Source organism: Moschus berezovskii, chromosome 22, assembly GCF_049115385.1.
Source record: "Moschus berezovskii isolate FMDL1 chromosome 22, NW_MosBer_1.0, whole genome shotgun sequence".
In the NCBI taxonomy this organism is placed as follows: Eukaryota; Metazoa; Chordata; class Mammalia; order Artiodactyla; family Moschidae; genus Moschus; species Moschus berezovskii.
The window spans coordinates 21,599,590-21,618,502 of NC_142481.1; positions in this window are offsets into that span (position 1 = coordinate 21,599,590).

The following is an 18,913-nucleotide window of genomic DNA, read 5'->3' on the forward strand; positions in this document are numbered from 1 at the left end:
TTTATGAAACCGATTTATCCCAGCTCTCTTTTGGGCCTGGAGGACAGAAATAGGTAAGAAATGTAGTTCCACTGCCCTCAAGGAGCTTTTAGAAACAAAATTTTCAAAATCGATACTTTCATCTATTGCAGTAAATGTGATGAAAAAAGTGTAGCAGAGTATGGTAGGGGCCTGGGTCTTGGGGGCTAGGGACAGTGTTTTGGAGGAAGTGGAACGTTCTATGCGGCCCACAGTTGAGGAAAGGACTGACTTGTGGGTTTCGGGATAAGGGATCTTTCGGGCGGACGCAAAGCAGGCACAAAGCCTGGAAGATGAAAGCTCTCGGTGGGTTCTAGGACCAGCAGGATGCTGACAGTTGCAGCCCTGTGACCTGGACAGCAGGATGAGATGAGGCCAGAGTCGGAGAGCCAGGCATGGCTGTGCAAACTGGCTGGATTTGTCCTGAATGAGACAGTGAGGCAGTCTTACACTGGAAGGGTGAGGTGGGATGTAATATGATCTGGTTTGCATCTGACCCTGACTACTATGGGAGACAGGGGAGACCCCAAGGCCAATAAGGACACTGTCTGTTCAGTTCAGTCGCTCAGTCATGTCCGACTCTTTGCGACCCCATGAATCACAGCACGCCAGGCCTCCCTGTCCATCACCAACTCCAGGAATTCACTCAAACTCATGTCCATCAAGTCAAAGCCACCAAATGACGGGGGGGCTGGGTTAGGGTGGTGGCCCTGATCTGGGAGAGAATGGATTTAGGATACACGTTAGTGGGTTGATTTTCATAAGCTTCTTCTGAGGCCAGTTGGGACATTGTACCTCCTCCTTCCATCCCATACCTGCCAATGGCTGCACTGCTTGTGATTCTTCACCCTCCTTGAAATGAAGGCAACAGTTTTCCTCTCCTAACTGGGACACTCTTCCAGCAAGGAGCCACCCCCAGGAGACCTTTCCATGGAGAGGTCAGGGCTCTGGGTCCAAGGCTGATGTCTCCAGTTGACACAACCTCCTCAGCCTTTCCTACAATGGCAGTCCCCTGGGTGTTTGAAGAATTCTGAGTGTGAATGAAATAGATGTCTACATGTTTGGCAAATATTTATTAAGCACGTATGTGACAGTGAAATGCTGAGCACCACAGGGCAATGGGAAGAGAATGAACCACCAGGCCCAGGTTCAAGTCCTGGGTTTGGTGTTAATTGTTATTGTAATATAGTTACTAAGTCATGTCCAACTCTTTGAGACCCCATAGGCAGTAGCCCCCCAGGCTTCTCTGTCTATGGCATTTCTCGGCAAGAATACTAGAGTCAGTTGCCATTTCCTACTCCAGGGGATCTTCAGACCCAGGGACTGAACCCACATCTCCTTCACTGGTAGACGGTTTTTACCATTGGGCCATCAGGGAAGCACTTTTGGTGCTAGTTAGTGGTGTATGTTTGGGAAGATTGTTTGAACTTCTCCACCCTCAATGTCTTTATATACCAAATGGGCACAGAAATAACCAGTTTACAACACCGTCCTTGTAACAATTCAAAGTGGAAACACATATGATTGTACCAGTTATAAGTAATACTAGCAGCTTAGGCAGCAGTTGCCACGGCCAGACTCTGGTCTCAGTGCCCTGGATATTTACTCATTTCATTTTCACTGCGAGCCAAGGAGGTGGTGCTGAGTGATGAAGTTACTCAGCCAGGATCACTGAGCCAGTACGTGGCAGAGCTGGGCTTTGAGGCCTCTGGTGCTGGCACCTGTGTTCTTAACCACTATGGCAGCTGCCTCTTAATCAAGGCATGTTCTCAGAGCCCAGCACATACTCTGAAATCTGAATCCAGGAGAGTTTAGTGGGTGTGCATTGAGCTGACAAAGAGGATCTTCTATCTTGGGAAATGTATCCTTGTGTATAATGAAGATAAGGCATGTCCCCCTGCATGATCTATACTTAAGCTGATAAACAGAGAGGTAAACTTGCATGGAGGGGGACTTCCCTAGCGGTCCAGTGGTTAAAACCCCATGCTTTCATTGCAGGTGGCATAAATTTTAACCCTGGTCTGGAACCAAGATCCCACTTGCAGCTTGGCATGGCCAAAAAAAAAAAAAAAAGAAGAAGTGTTTGGATGTGCAGGTAGGGAGGAGAGAGAGAAGGGGAGAGAAGAAGGGAACTGTAACCCCAGCTTCCAACTAGGAGCTTCTGGTGGCTTCAATCTAGCTGAATGACAAGAGGCCTGGACTGGATTCGCCTTCTTGCCACCTGCCTGGAGGACACTTTGGAGCCCTGTGTTCTCTGAATGCTGCAGGGGTGAGCATAAAGGAATCACAGAGCTGTCACCAAGAAATGTCTATGGTCTGGGGTCAGGAAAGTGAAGAGAGGCCTGGGCCTTGAAGGGTGACTAACAGGAGACATGGCCAGGGATGGAGACTGGTGTTCAGGGCCTAGGGGGCAGGGCAGGGGAGGACGGTATGGGTGGGGAGCCTGGAGGAGGGCAGTGGGAGGGAGGGAGAAGAGCTGTGGGCACAGAAGTGGGCGCAGCTCCGGGAGGTGCAGCAGGAGATGGGGCTGGCTGGAGAAGACCTTGATTGTAGGAGCGATCCCTGCACAGCCTACAGCCCCGTCCTCTGACTGCCCAGAGATGAGGCAGGCGGCCATGGGCTGTCCTGCATCCCACCTCAGGCGGGCGGGGCAGCTGCCATCCCATCACAGGAATGTTAAAGACATACTTTGAACAGTCATTTTAACTTTCCTCTGCCATAGCACAGCTCAGAAAGAGATGTGGGGACTTGTGTCTAGTGATTAGGAACAGCCCAGTCCAAATGTGTCACTGGCAAAGCTTGGACACCCTTCTTCGGCTGTTGGATCACCCCGAGTGTGAGAAGTTTTCCATTTAATCAAAAGATGTTTTCATCCACGTAGAAAACACACATGACACAGCCCTGACATATAAGGCAAAACACCTTTTTTTCTTTGGCTGATGAATGCACTCAGACGAGGTGTTCTGATGCAAGCATCTATAAGAGATTGCTTATAAGTCAGGCTTTTCAGGGAGCTTGTGCCATTGGAGTGGACGCACAGCCCTGTCTAGGAAGCTCTGAAGGAAGCCAGGGTACATCCAGGTTAAGTTCAAGACCAGCCCTCGGCACCTGCCCAGCTGGAGGCTCTCCAGTTCCCTGCACACTCATCACTGCTCACCTGCCCTTAATCAGAAGGCAGCCTCCTCCTCTCTTCCCTAGGCTTTCTGTACAGAAGCATCCAACACAAGGCTCTAAATCCACAGGGCTCTGCGAGGCTCAGTCTCTAGATTCTCAGGCTGTCCACATCCCCAAAGACCTCTTCGGAGCCGCTGTGGACTGCAGACTGGCTTCTGCTCAGTTTGCAGGACCTCGTGGGGTCAGTGCCCACCTGTTCGATCAAGGATGGTGGGGCAGCCTCGCTGGATTCCCAGGAGGGCAGAGGCGGAGTGGAGACCAGGAGGGCCCCAGGGAGAGTGCGCTTCACTACGCGCTTCTCTCAGCCCCAGCTGCTTTGGAGACGGGTTTGTTTCATGATCCTTGAACAGACAATTCTGCTCTTTCCTCAGGGGTGCCAGCTGAAATTTGGGTGATGTCACTGGCTGTTTTGGAGAGCAATACTTTAAATTATTTCTCACAGGCTAAACTAAACAAAATGAACATATTCTACTAACCAACAACCACAGCCTTAAACTCCCGTTCAGAGTCGTGTCAGGTTAAAGCCTACATGGAATTGAATAAAATTTGTTTGTGGTGAACTTTTTTATTGAGATATAATTGACATATTGCATTATATTAGTTTCAGGTGTATATTGATATTTATGCATATTGGGAAATTATCACGACAAATCTAGTTAACATCCACCACCACACACAATTGCAGATTTTTTTCTTGTGATGAGGACTTTTAAGATCTCCTCTCTTAGTAGCTTTAAAAGATGCAATAACCGTATTACTATTGTTGCCAAGCCTCACATTACATCCCCACTGCTTCATTCAGTTTATAACTAGAAATTTATAGTTTTGACCCTATTCACATATTTTGCCCGTCCCTGAAACCCTGCCTCTGGCAATCATCAACCCGTTGTCTGTACCTGTGAACTCATTTTGTTTGCTTGTTTGTTTTGGTTTTTAGACTCCACATGTAAGTGAGATCATACAGTCTTCGTCTTTCTCCACTGGATTTGTTTACCTTGGCATGATACCGTCAAGGTCCATCCATGCTGTCACAAATGGCAAGATTCTACTCCTTTTTATAGCTGGAAAATACTCCAGTTTCTGTCTATCATCTATTTACCACATTTGCTTTATCCATCAAAAGGCACTTCGCTGTTTCCACAACTTGCTTATTATAAGCAATGATGCAGTGAACATGGGGGTGAAGCGAATGTTTTTATACAGCTCCTTCTTAAGCAAGAGCCGTCTCTTAGTGGTCAGCTATGACTTCCTCTGCCCAATACCTCCCCCTCTGCGGTCACTGGAACTCCCCGCCCTCTGGATGCTGCCCGCAGAAGCTGCTACATCAGCTGCATGTGACACACACTCCGGCATGGTCTATTGGGTCAGCAAGGGACATGTGACGAAGCTGGGCCAATCACAAGCTTTCTTGAGAGTCTTAGAAATAAAACTGAGAAAAAGAGGACAGCATTTACTTTCTAATAGAGTTGTTGGGCTGTACAATTTGAACTTTAAGGACTTCTGGTTATTCGTTTTGCTTTAATCACAAGGAAAAATTAAGAGGCAAAATTAGGGAGGAGGGCTGGGAAGAACACTGACCGAAGTGAGCAGTGAGAAGGGACAGAGGCTGCTGGTAGTGTTTGAATCTCAATGATTCTCCATGCTCAGCTGGGTTGTGGTGAACGGGTTCACTGAGACACTGAGATTCTTATGCAGCAGCCCTCTTTTCTTACTGGCATCTCACCTGGGTTTTTGAAACTTGCAGCTAAAATCGCTCTGATCCCTGAAAAGGATCAGTCAGGTGGCCTGGCCACCTTGTCTTAAGCTGGGGTTTGCTCCTCCCCCGACTCCCAACTGCTCACTGATTTCTGGAGAGTGTCAGAACCAGAGGGTGGAAAGTGGAACTCTGTTACCAGATACTTCAATGCCACAAGGTGTCTCTGGTCTCACTTCTAAATAATGAGAGAGCTTTCAATGGAGCTCATGTTTCCTATATGCAGTCTTAGCATTGTCCTTCTGCCAGGCAAAGCGTAAGAGAGAGGGGCCCCTAACACTGAGAGGCTTGGCCGAGGAGGTAGCAAGAGGTCCCAGCACAAGAAAGCCCATAGGGCTTGATCTTTAGCTGTGCCTGACTCTGTGATTCTACGGACTGTAGCCTGCCAGTCTCCTCTGTCCACGGGATTCTACAGGCAAGAATACTGGAGTGGGTTGCCATGCATCTTCTCAAGGGAATCTTCCCAACCCAGGGATTGAACCCGAATCTCTTGTGGCTCCTGCGTTGCAGGCAGATTCTTTACTGCTGAACCACAGGGGACGCCCCAAGGAATGAGAGCTACTTCTGCCTACTTTGAGGGTTCTGAACTTCGTGTGGTTTGTTGGAGTGTTTCCTCTACCTTAAACCATATAGAGGAAAGGTATGAGAGAATAGGAAAAAGCCACGTGCTGTCCTGAAACTGCAGAACAGACAAGACTACAATCCCCTATGAGAGGCCGTCTCTTACCCTGACCCCATGTGCACCAGACCACTGGTCTGGTCTCAGAGCCAGCTGGACTGTGCCTCCCAGATACAGCAGCTCACATTGCCTGAGTTCCACAAGCCCTCCCTGCGGTCCCTAACACAGCCATCGGTCCCAAGATTTGCATCAGTTCTCAAGTCACTGACTGGAAGAAAACAAAAGCCTCATTTGAAGTCTCTCCTGCCTGTTTGTCTTCGGAAGCTGTCCCCCAAAGCCTCCGTGAGGGCTGGCAGGTGAGTTGACTAGCCCCTGCCGGACAACTGTCAGGTTGGTTGAAGGATATTAGAGGGAAGTTGATCATGTGTCAACGCTCCTTGGCGCCCACTCACATCAGGAAAGTGATACAGCTGTCACTGTGGCCGGCGAGACGGCTGGCAGGACAGGCCACGTTCACCAGCCCAGACGTCCAATTAGATGCAAGGGCCTGACCCTCAGGTGTGCATGAGGCAGGGAATCGGGGCCGAGGAGGGCACTGCTGTGATGGCCTCATGGCCCTCTGAGGGGCTGGGACAGACTCTGAGCCTGCCACGAGTGCCGGACCCATCAGGGAAAGCCATCTTTTCCGCATTTGCTCTTCCTTCCCCCGGCTCCCTCTCTCCTTCCCTTACCTCCCTCCCCTGCTGGATTATGTGAGGAAAACATCTGAAGAGTACCTAGAAATCACTTTGGCAGACAGTAGGAAGTATATGAGGTTTGATTAGACACTGAAATAAAAGCCAAATGGCGGTAAAGAATTCTTTAGTGCTTTGTTTTAAACGCTTTCAAGAACACTAGTGTGTTTGATTAAGTAACATCATCAATTTGGAAACAGTGCTGAGTGTAATAATATGGGAGAGTGTTAAAAACACTGCTTTCTGATTGAGATGATGATGTCTTTCTCTTGGAAAAAAACATAAAGGCGTGTGCTTTCTTTGAGTCAGAAGCTGAGCTGTGTCTTCAGGGGCCTTGTGGAAATAACAGCATTTCTTCAGGAGGTGAGTTCATGATGGGGATGGGGGTTTCTCTGGAAATTACCTCTGAGGGCTCTTGCAAAGGCCCTGCTTTGTTCTCTAAGACCAGGTAGACTGGTGGATACAGCATGGTGGGTAAGCAGCGCTGGGGGACCTTCCTTTCTCTTTGTTCAGAGGACCCTTGAAATACACAGAAGGATGCATCATGCTTTGCGTTTGCTTAAGACTTTCTGGCCCCATAACTTCTTTTGTTCCTCATCGGCACCCTGTAGGGAGGTTGCTATCCCCACCTTTTCTAGGAAAGAGAATGAAGTCCCAAAGGTATGTTCCCTTTTCCAAGTGTGTGCAGCCAGTGTGTGGTAGAGGCTGGACTTGAACTCAGAGCTCTTGATTCCCAGCTTACTTGGTTTGAGCCCTGAGAAACTTGATTACATTAAGCTATATTAAAGAAGGGCTCTAGCTCCCACCCATTTCTTTGATATTCTTGTAGCTGTACATCTGGGAGTAGGTTAAGTCCCCAAAAGTAATAGTCCCTACAGAACTCTTCCTGAGAGCCAGCCCTGGTACCTGGGGTAGGGGTAGGGAAGAGGTTTTCCTAATCTAGTCCTTATAGATGCCTATTACGGGATCTTGTTTCAGGTTTTCCAATAAGATACGCTGTCCTTTTGTTTGCGTACATGCTAAGTTGCTTCAATTGTGTCCGACTCTTTTGCAACCGTATGGTCTGTAGCTCACCAGGCTCCTCTGTTTATGGGATTCTCCAGGCAAGAATACTGGACTGGGTTGCCATTTCCTCCTCCAGGGGATCTTCCTGACCCAGGGATCGAACCCATGTCTCTTATGTGTCCTGCATTGGCAGGCAGGTTCTTTACCACTAGTGCCACCTGGGAAGCCCATTCTTTGGATTAGGAAATTCTCAATCTCCACCACAATGCTGGACTATGCCTGTCCATTCTCAGCTGCACCAGGGGTTATCCTGGGAATTCTGCATTAACTATCCAAACACTGCTCTGTAAGAATGCAGTGCTTAGCATCAGTTTCTGCATGTTGCAAACCTATCATTTAGCTGGATTTACATTTGCATTAGATAATGACCAAGCCTTCAGCTTGCTACTATCCTGTATACACCCCTCTCCAGTCAGATGGGTCCTTTTTGCTTTGCTCTTTTTTTTTTCCCTCTAGGACTTTACTCCCCCAGCTATCTTCCCTGTTGTCCCGTCTGTGTCACCTTCCAAGTGGAAGTCACCTCTTTCTTCTGAATTTCCATAGCACTTAACTGCTGCTTCCCTTCTGGTAATTTCCACTTTTTTCTCTTAAGAGTCCATGGAGGACAAATCCTGTTTTTGACTCTTAAAGGTGAATTACATGAACTTGCAGATTTACACATTACCAAGTGTGAAGAAAGTTGATTGCCGAAGAATTGGTGCTTTTGAACTATGGTGTTGGAGAAGACTCTTGAGAGTCCCTTGGACGGCAAGGGGATCCAACCAGTCCATGCTAAAGGAGATCGGTCCTGGGTGTTCATTGGAAGGACTGATGCTAAAGCTGAAGCTCCAATACTTTGGCCACCTCATGCGACGAGTTGACTCACTGGAAAAGACTCTGATGCTGGGAGGGATTGGGGGCAGGAGGAGAAGGGGATGACAGAGGATGAGATGGCTGGATGGAATCACCGACTCAATGGACATGAGTTTGAGTGAACTCTGGGAGTTGGTGATGGATAGTGGAGAAGGAAATGGCAACCCACTCCAGTGTTCTTGCCTGGAGAGTCCCAGGGATGGTGGAGCCTGGTCGGCTGCCGTCTATGGGGTCGCACAGAGTCGGACACGACTGAAGCGACTTAGCAGCAGCAGCAGCAGGGAGGCCTGGTGCGCTGTGATTCATGGGGTCGCAAAGAGTCAGACACAACTGAGTGACTGAATTGAACTGAGCTGAAGTGCTACTTACTAGTAACCCATTAGGAAAGTCGATGTAGTTAAGAATTCACAAATGGGGATTGGGACTGTACTAGTTCTTGCCGGGAGAATCCCAGGGACGGGGGAGCCTGGTGGGCTTCCATCTATGGGGTCACACAGAGTCGGACACGACTGAAGTGACTTAGCAGCAGCAGCAGCAGCAGTGTCTGTGGAGGCCTCACCTACTGAGTCTGTCTGTGTCACTGGTGCTCCCACCCCCATGCAGAGCCCTGATGTTTCTTTGACTTTCCAGAGGGATACTCCATGACCAGTCTCTTGAGTAGATCATAATATTCAAAGGCTGCCAATCTTGCTTCTTTAATTTATAAATTGCACGAAAATTTGCTTCATTATTAGTCTGCTGCTGGCCATCGCTCTATTCCACATCATATGGTGAAAAGTGAAAGCGTTAGTGGTTCAATTGCATCTGACTCTTTGTGACCTTATGACCATTGCCCGCCAGGCTCCTCTGTCCATGGAATTCTCCAGGCAAGAATACTGGAGTGGGTTGCCATGCCCTCTTCCGGGGCATCTTCCCAACCCAGAGATCAAACCCGGGTCTCCTGCACTGCCGGCAGATTACTGTCTGAGACGCCAGAGAAGCATTGTATGGGGGTACACCTTTCCAGGAATAGCGATATTGACCTCCAAGTTAAACATTTTTAAGTCAAAGACGTGTTTGCATTGTGGCTTGAGTGTGAATCATCCTTACCCCTAATACTAAAACCGATTTATACATTATCCCCAAACCGTTGTGCTTGTATAGTCATACTTCACAGGCGATGGTCTGCCAGTGAATTTGTTCTGTTTAAATGGCTTGCAACATATTATCAAGGTAAATGTAATAAAATTGCTGGGCTAGTGTTCAGTTTATGAGGCATTGTTTTATAAAATAAAACCAAGTGCATATATGCTCATATTCATTGCTCGTAGAGTAAACAGTATGCAATTTATGTGCATTGCTAGCTATACTTGCTTATTTTGTGACTTTCCAATTGTTTGTTATCATCAGGTTTTTTCCCCAGAAAAATGGGAGTGGCTGGGGTGACTGTAAGGCTGAATTTACATAGGGAACCATCAGAAAAATTTGAGAAACCTGATTTTGCATGGTTTCTCCTACTGCTTGGCGGTGACCTCCTGGCCCTCTTAGCAAAGTGACTGGTGGAGCAATCGCCTCACTTCGGTGATCACTCCAAAACTTCATCAGTTCGCAAATCTCAATGTCATGATCAGAAGCTGAGTGAATGGGCCATGTGCTCTAAGACCACCCACAATGTTAACATAAAAAGAGTCATAAATGTAACTTGCATTTATCTTGCACCTTTTCTTCCTGAGAATTTCCAGAAATGTTTTCATTTCTTTATCTCACTTCACCTCACTAAACCGCTATCTGGGAAATCAAATATGGAGTCTTCTGCATTTGTTGTGGCTTGTGTCTCTGAAAAGTCCTCCCCAGCCGCCCTCTGCTCCCTTTTTAGAGCCAGGACCCCCTAGGACAGGACAAACTTCCTGCTCTTGGACAACTGGGCTCCCACCCTCACCAGGACCAGTCCATGCAGTCCCTCTTAACAGAGAAACACAGGTGAAAATCAAGGGTGTGAATTCAAAAAAGAAAAAAAAAACACAAAAAAAGACATTCTCTCTTGAAAGCAAGAGCTCTTGGAAGAAAGAAAAAAAAAAAATCCTAAGCATTAAGAATGCTTAATTGGCTTAATTTACTTGCTGTTACTCTAAAATATGCTTGTTCTGGCCTTGACACTGCTTCTTGATGTCCCGCCTGGACCCTGCATCAAACGCAGCTTGCAAACAGGGGGCTGTATTTTAAAATGATGGCTTGAAAAATTAACTGTTCTCCTTTTGCCCTTTCAACTCCCAGATGGAAAATCCCACCCTGATTAGCCAATTGATTTACTCAAAATAAAAACATGAACTTCCACTCTTCTCGCCCCTGTTCCCAACTTTTGCAGAGGGGAGTGAGCAGATAGATCCGGAATCCAGGATTCCCTTCTCCCCTTGGGGTGTCTAACTGGGTGAAGCAGGTGCTTTGCTGCCAGAGGCCAGCATCCTTTGGGATGCTCGATACTAAACCAGGAGGGCACCCTGGGGTTTCTGTAACAGCTGGACTTGTGTGTCTGCTTTCTCCTCCTCCCAGGAGTTGTCCTTTAGTCTAGTACGGCTGAGAGACAAGGTGCAGCGGGGAGGGGGGGCCCCCTCAATTTGCACCGGTGTTTAGGAGCTGAGTCGGGCTGTGAAGGACAGGGTATTTGATGGCTAAGGAAGTCCTTCGCTCTAAATGCTTCAAGCACCCTCCGTGTTAGTACCTGGTTTATGAGCTCTAATGTTCTTTGTTCCACTGGGGTCTAGAATTAATGCACTGACTTAAGGAGACAAACAAAATGAAACCAAATCCTTGGCCTCAGAAGGGGCTGGAGCCCTGGTTCGTGTCAGTCTCAGCTCTCCGTGGACTTGCTCTGTGGCCTCTGACGGCACAGACCTGGCTGGGCTCCAGTGAGCTTGGCCTGTGAGACGGGGCACTCGTCTGGTCCATCTCCCTTTCCTCCAGGCGCCACACCTCCCTCCCCCCCCCACACACATCCTGCCCCCACAGGATTGCTTGTCCCAGAAGCAAAAAGAGGACGGGCATCCCAAGGAGACAGTGTTAGGGGAGCAAAAACACCAGGAAAACTTTTCTCTTGCAGGGAGCCCTCTGCTCCTCCCTATTTTCCTGATGAGATAGTCACTGTCTTTGTTTAAAAAAGTGTGGGCATGTGGAATATTATCATTTTTGTTTAAAATATATATGTGCATAATGTTGTATTATTTTTGGGTTGTACACAAATACACATAGCGGACAGCCAGCCGAGTGATGTGTGGGTGCATTACCACACAATACTCACGTGGTTCGGTTTTCTGTGATTTAGGCTTCGGGAGGGCTGATGGATCTGTCAGCTGGGAGATGTGGCCGCCTGAAAAGTATGGGCTCCAACCCTTTCTGCTTCAGCAAAGTTTAGAGGGGAACGTTCAGACAGGGCCAGTACAGAGTGAGGCTGGGAGGTGCCAGGGAACAAAGCTGAAGAAAGCCTGGCTGAGCCCCGTGTCGTGTCCCCCGAGGGTGGGGCCGCCTTAGCTCCCACACCTGTGTGCCCGGCGCCTCTTCTAGTCCTGGCCCTGAGCCGGGGTGGGGGGCATGCATTCCCCAAGCCTGCAAAGAGGGCCCTGCCCCCCTGCCCCTTAGCACCCTGTGTGGGATTGAAGGTGTGAATCTCTTTGTCCTTACCTGGTGAATGTCTCAGGCTTCCCACTGGCCCATGGGCTCCAGGAAGCCTGAGGCCAGATGCCTTCTGAGCTGTACACACTGTGCATATCCCCACACAGACTTTCAAGAACAAAACATGAAGCTTGGACAAGATGCTGGAGAAGGCAAGGGGTCACCGAGTTGTCGGGGGAGCATGGGTAGTTCATGGAGGCCAGAGGCTGCTTCTAAGGGGCTCTCTGTATAGCCTTGTCCGAGAACAGTGAGAATGGACGGTGTCCCAGGCCTGAGGTAGCAAAGCCAAGACGATGAGAGGACAGTGCGGGCGGGCCTGCTCCCCATCAAGGGTGGAGGGTGGAGAAGCTGGGTCACCCCACAGGCTGCAGGGCAGTTAAGGGCATCCAGAGTCCATGCCTGACTCTGAGGGCCCACTGCCATCAGCACCCCCAAGGCACCCTGATTCATCACTGCTCTTCCGTGAGCAGACATAATCATACTGGCTTTTTAGAGCTCCAGATCCCCCTACCCCCCCATCAACTGCTTGCACATGAAGAACAAATGGCGTTCCCAAAGCTCCCCACAAGACAGCTGGTGTGTCCACTGCTTGTCTGACTGCCCTGTCAGCCCTACAGCTTAGCCCGCACCGCTTCCCCTAACTCGTCTGCATTATGTTTATTTTCTGGGTGGCAATAAATATTAGAATAAAATAAACCAAAGATGGCTGGCGAGGGCTCTGTTAGCTGTCTTCCTGGTTTCCACAGCAGCTGAGTGACAGCTCAGCTCGGGAGTCGGCCGTCTCTTCCCACCAAGTCAGTTCAGCCTTGGGAAAGATGAACATCAGCTGACTCCTGGGCTGTGATGGTCGGTGCCAGTCAGTAAATCAGTCAGATTTTAATTACTAGACGGATGACAGGGTGCAGTGACAGGTTGCCGTCCACGGGAGAGAGCATTTCTTCAAAGCAGCTTTAAAAACCAAGAGCACTTCAAGAGGAAAATCAAGTGAGCACAATGGAGCCGGCTCCCGCAGAGGGAGGGTCTCGCTCACATCCTTTCACCCAACTCCCGCCTGGATGCAGGGCAGAGCCAGGGAGCTGGCGCTGACCTGTGTGGGGAAGTTTCCTTCCTCCACCCTCGCTTTTTAAAGCTCCCCCTTCCCCTTCTTGCCTTTTCAGGCCTGTGAGTTTTAATAGGTTCCTACAGCTCTTTGCCTAAGCAGCTGTTCCGTGCCAAGAAAGCCACGGCAGATTTGTAAAGTGGCAAACCCTGCTAATTAGTTAGATGAAGTTGCCTTTCTGACAGTGGCCCTGGCGTTGAAGAAGGCGACATACCTTAAAGTGACTGCACCGGGAGGCCTCTCCCACTGTTCTCGTGGAGCGCTTCCATCCTTATTACTTATTCCGTGATAATCACCCTTCCTGGGAAATCCCACCCCGAAGCTGTTCCTTCCAGGGCTGGCTCCTGGCATAAAGTTTTCCCGTCTGTTATGAATGGCCCCATAACATTCATATGACGTTCTTCTCTGGGGATGTTATGGCCCCAGCATCAGGGAGATGGCAGGAGAGGAATTCAGGATGTGTGTGCCCGGGTTGATGTGGGAGTTGGGCACTTTGTGGCAACTCCAGGGGTACTGGGACAGGCTGCCTCTGTGTGGCCTTGGGTCCTGCCTGCTTACAAAGCAACCTCTGGCCTCCAGGGGACTGCAAGCTGCAGGAGGGCCTTGACCATTTCCTGGTGAACATGATGGAAATCACCCCTCCTGTAGGCTAGATGATGCTATTATCTCTTCCTCTGCAGAAGCATACAAGACACTGAGGGACCATCTCCTAAGACTTCCTCAGCTTGTCTTAAGAAAATGGACCTCAGAGGAGAACAGGCACTCACCCAAGGTCACCGAACAAGGTGAGGCAGAACGGTGGGTTCCCTGCTTCTTGTTTCACTCACTTGTGTCCAGTCCTGTTTTAGTCATCTTTCACAGTTATGCTTTGTCATAAAAAACCCTCAAATTCCAATGGTTTCCAACAGCAAATGTGCATTTCTCACTCTGGGACCATAGACTGTATGTGGTCACTTTGCTCCAGACTGCAGGTCAGATTTGGGTCTGCATCACGTGCCCCTCCTTCCAGGGCTCAGGTTGAAGGCCCAGTGACTTCCTAGGGCAAGTGTCTCTTACAGCAGATGGCAGGAAGGGGAGAGGGCAAGCCTAATCAGGCAAACACCTATGAAGCCTGTGGTCACATAACGTGCATTCAGCATTCACAGGCTAAAGCAATCACATGGCCAGGTGCAAAGACAATAAGCTGCCTACTCTGCTGGCAAAATCACACCACAAAAGTTGTAAATTTACAATCCCATTCCAGGGAGGGAAAAAGAACATGAAAGGACAATCCAAGCTATCACACATTTACCTTCCCTATGTAAAGTGAGTGCGCTTTCTAAAAGGCATATTGGATAAAAAGGCTTCTTTGGAAAAATTATCAGTAGCTCCCAGGATAATCTCTTAAATGACTTAATTCAAGGCCCCATCAGTTGATCCCTGCTTGTATTTTTCAGCCTTGCCTAGCCATTCCCTGAATGAGTATGTGCTTAGTCACTTCAGTCGTATCTGACTATTTGTGACCCCATGGACTGCAGCCCTCCATGCTATTCTGTCCATTGGATTCTCTAGGCAAGAATACTAAAGTGGGCTGCCATGCCCTCCTCCAGGGGATCTTCCTGAACCAGGAATTGAACCGCATCTCCTGCATTGCAGCTGGATTCTTTACCCACTGAGCTACCTGGGAGGCCCCAACTATTCCTGAATACCTCTTAAATTGTACCCAGTCTGACCCAGAAAGCCCTTGACCTCTTCACCAACTCAGAGATAGCCAGAGCTGGCATTCCTTCTGGAAATGGCACTGACAGAGGCCCACAGCATTCTGAGTGCTCAAGTCTGGGGGCCCATAGGCTGAACGAAATGCTTATCAGGACTCAGATGAGTTTGTTCTCAAACCTACTTGTACCTGGTTTTCTTTCAATTGTCTTCACACAGTTTAATAAATTGTGCAAATTGATTAAATGAAAATGAAAAAAATAGATTTTTTTCCCTATAAAAATGAAGTTGAATGCTTTGGAGAGATTCAACAACAATGGATTGCTGATAAAAATTCCTGCTAGAGGAGTGACAATGTTTGTTTGAGGAAAGAACTCATGAAGATAGAGATTCTGTACCCAGGCAGTTGTACTTGTGCTTCTCCGCTTTACAGTCCGGGGAGCTGGAAGCTGTGGCTGGAGTGTCAGGAGGACGGATGGCCTGGAAGTTATTCCTCCTAGTGAAAGTGAAGTTGCTCAGTCGTGTCCAACTCTTTGCGACCCCATGGACTGTAGCCTACCAGGATTCTCCGTCCATGGGATTTTCCAGGCAAGAGTACCAGAGTGGGTTGCCATTTCCTTCTCCAGGGGATCTTCCCAACCCAGGGATGAAAGCTGGTCTCCCACAATGTAGGCAGACACTTTACTGTCTGAGCCACCAGGGAAGCCCTTGGAGCCTTCCATGGCTACATCCTTGTACACCAGTGTGGTCCGTCTAATGTTCCAGCTCACAGGGAAAGAACTGCTGGCTGCACTACAAATCAGAAGGGGACCTGTGGCATTCATGGGGAGCCCAGTCGATTCCAATCATTGCCCTCAAAGTGCTGTGCATGGGAGAGGCCCTACAGGGCCCAGAAATGGTTAACCCCACTTTGGCCACAGGACGTGTTCACCTGGACCGTGAGCTTGCCTTTTCCCCTCCAGCTGTAGTCCTGGCTCACCTGGCCATCCCCAAACCATCCATCACAGATGGGCCCTGCTTCTGAGGATACCTCTGCTACCCAGAAGGCAGGGCCAGAAATCACACCTCAGCCTTGGGGATGTTCCTCCGTGGCACCCTGGATAGGGTGCCCATAGCCCTGCGTGAGAGCTGAGATGTGATAAACACCTTTTCCATCTCCTTTTCAGGGACACTACCCCACAACTGCAAAAGAATTCCTTCTCCTGGGGGAACCCAGCAATGCACTTGAACTCTGATTTGTCTTTAGCACTTTATACTCAGCTTCAAAAATAATCTAAACTTCTGTTGGCAGAACGTTGTAATGGAAATACAGTATTTTCCAAGGATTAAACAAAACAACCTATAGTGAATGGAGGGTTCTCCCTGGTCTCCACACAATTGTAAATATAATTTTTCATGAAATAAGGTATAATACAAATGATTATTTATGCCTCTTTCCCCTATTCCAAGTAGAGAAAAACCTACCCAGTGTTTCTGCTTTTCTCATTTCCTAATTCCTAAAGTAATTTAACAAAAACAAACAAGTAAACTGAAGGGAATGGTAAAATAATCGGTAACTCTCGAAAGAGAACAGCAGTTTCTCAGCTTTTAGATGAATTCATTTTGTTCAATGCAGATGTGTTAAATCTATTCATATCCACATATTCGAGATGAGTTATTTTACTACATTGTTGTGCTGTATAAAATGAGTTATTTTGGTGAATTAAATGCTGGGGTGTAATTTTCAAAGGAAACAGAGATTTGTAAATGCGGCACAATTTATGTCAGTGTTTCAATGTGATTATTAAATATTATAGGAAATACATCTCATAATCTTTACCTTTCTCCTTTTGTCTTTTTTCTGTGTGTATTCAAGTGGCGGTGCAAATGGATGTTGCAACTCAAAAAGCGTCAAAGAAAAGCAACTGCCGTCATTCATGTTATTCTATTTCCCCTCAGAGGATGCGTATACCCTCTTTTGCTGATCATCGTCGGGGTAACTCAAACAACTGAGTCAGTTCTAGCATCTCAGAGCCCTTTACAAACCACAGTGAGAATGGGGGAGGGAGGGAAGTGGTTAAGTCCCATGGAAAGAACAGTTCCCATGGAGTATTCAATTTGCCAACATGGTAACTCAGAGAAAGCTAAATTAGTTGATGAATGTATTCGATAGGGATTTATTGAGTGTTTCTTGACTTCTGAAAGGCTTTGCCTACGATTGAAAAATGAACTTCGAGATTCTGGGCCCAGGAAGGAAATACGTGGAGACATTTCTTCTCTGTAGGGTTCGTGGCCAATGGCATTGTCTCAGCAAAAGCAGCCTTTCCTGATCAGCTCTGCAGGACTATGGCCCCTCCCAACCCAGCAGCCCAGGACACTATGACCAATCCATCTCAGTTGTCATGCACATTGAAATCTTTTTGCCTGCCCTGAGACCAACTCGTGCTCACTTTCCAGTGCAGAGAGCGCTTCTCACCTCTGGTCTTAGAAACTCTTCAGTTCCCACTCTGGCTTAGGACATGTGAGCTTCCTGCTGGGTCCATTGCTGAGTTAAGAAACAGCATCCCATCCTGCTTGACACACAGACCCTGGCTGGTTCCCCTACCATCAAGGAAGAGCAAAACCACAAATACAGACAAATGAGTGAAGGGAGCCCAAGCCCAAACTCTGTACCAGGAAGGAAGCTTTGGGTACTGCATGTCGGCTCCTGGGCTGTTTTCCCCTGGGACAGGGGACCTTGTCCCTGAGCGAGAGAGTCCAAATACTGATGAGGTTTTTAAACCAAATATGCCTCGTGCTGTACAAATATATATATATATATATATATATATGTATTTTTTTTTTTAAAGCCCTTGATTTTCCTGTTTTCTTGTGCATTTGACTCCAGATTGAATGCAAGAAGGAACAGAGGGCTAGAGTGAGAACAGAGGAGGTGGAGAGGGAAGATCAGGGGAGAAAAGAGAACGTGTGTTTATTCCCAAGAAAATTGCCCCTGACTCCCCTGCCAAACAGACAAACGAAAATGTAACGTAGGAGGTAAGAGAGCAAAAGAGAAATTGGTACCCCAAATATAAAAATCTCCTTGGCAGAAAAGAGCGATCTGAGACCCCAAATCTCTGAGTGCCAGCGGAGTTCTCCCCTCTCCCTGGCCTCCTCCTTTATCCTTCTGTAGATTCAACAGGAAGCCGGAATCCAGGCCGCCTGAGAAAGTCCCTCTTTCCACCACATTTAAGTAGGAGCTTGAGTGATTTGGCGGCAGGATCTGGGAACCCGCCTGCCAAATTCCACCTGCTAAAGGGACTTGCTCCAGCTGTTTGCGAGAGCTCCTCTCCTGCAAAGGTTTATCAGGAATAAGAGAGCTAATAAAAAAACATGATGAATCAGGAGACTGAGGAGAGCCGAGTAGCTGCTGTAATGAGTCTCCTCTCCCCTCTCCCCACCCCCGGCGAGCCCACCTTGTCTCTGCTCAGAGCTTGCCTGGATGTAAGCTCAGGGAGGGTCCAGAAAGAGCAGGACTGGATTTGCAAGCCCCCCACTTGGGTCATTCACGTGGACAGACTTGAACCCCTGCTGTTTCCTCAATGCTCCCGGGGAGCTGTGGGGGATTCCTTGGGACAACGACAGTGACAGTAACAGTGCGGGCAATGTGGCTGCTTCTGTTGGCCGGGGTTGGCATAAGACGGGTGGTGTGTCTCTGGGAGCAGATCCTCAGTGACTCTCCTTTCCCCTCTAGTGCATGAACCTCTCATCACCAGCCTCAATTTGGCCGTCCAGACCACTGTTCCCAAGAGCGTGATTTTACAAGTGAAAGGCATGCATCTTTTATTTTATTGAAGTGTAGTTGATTTACAATGCTTGTTAATTTTTTCTGTACAGCAAAGTGACTCGGTTCCACGTGTAGGTATATTCTTTTTAAATTCTTTTCCGTTATGGGATAACATAGGAAAAGACATGTATTTTTATACCACATCACTCCTCAAGTCAGGTTAGCTGCCTCACTGGGTGCCCCTTCCCCAGGCAGCATTGTATTCCAACCCTGGAGGGAAAAGTGGTGTGTTAACTGATGGAGAGGCCTCTGTAGTCTCCAACAGGACGCCATTCCAAGGGATTTACAAGGATGATTTTGGTGTAAAGTGATTTTAACCTCTCCTGCTACCTTCAGACTGTACTTGGGCTCAGAAGTTTTGGAGGACACTCTCTGGCCCCTTGATCTGTCACAACACAAGACTGGGGCTTCAGAGCTTAGGCCCCAACCCCCCCCACTGATTCATTTGCAAACC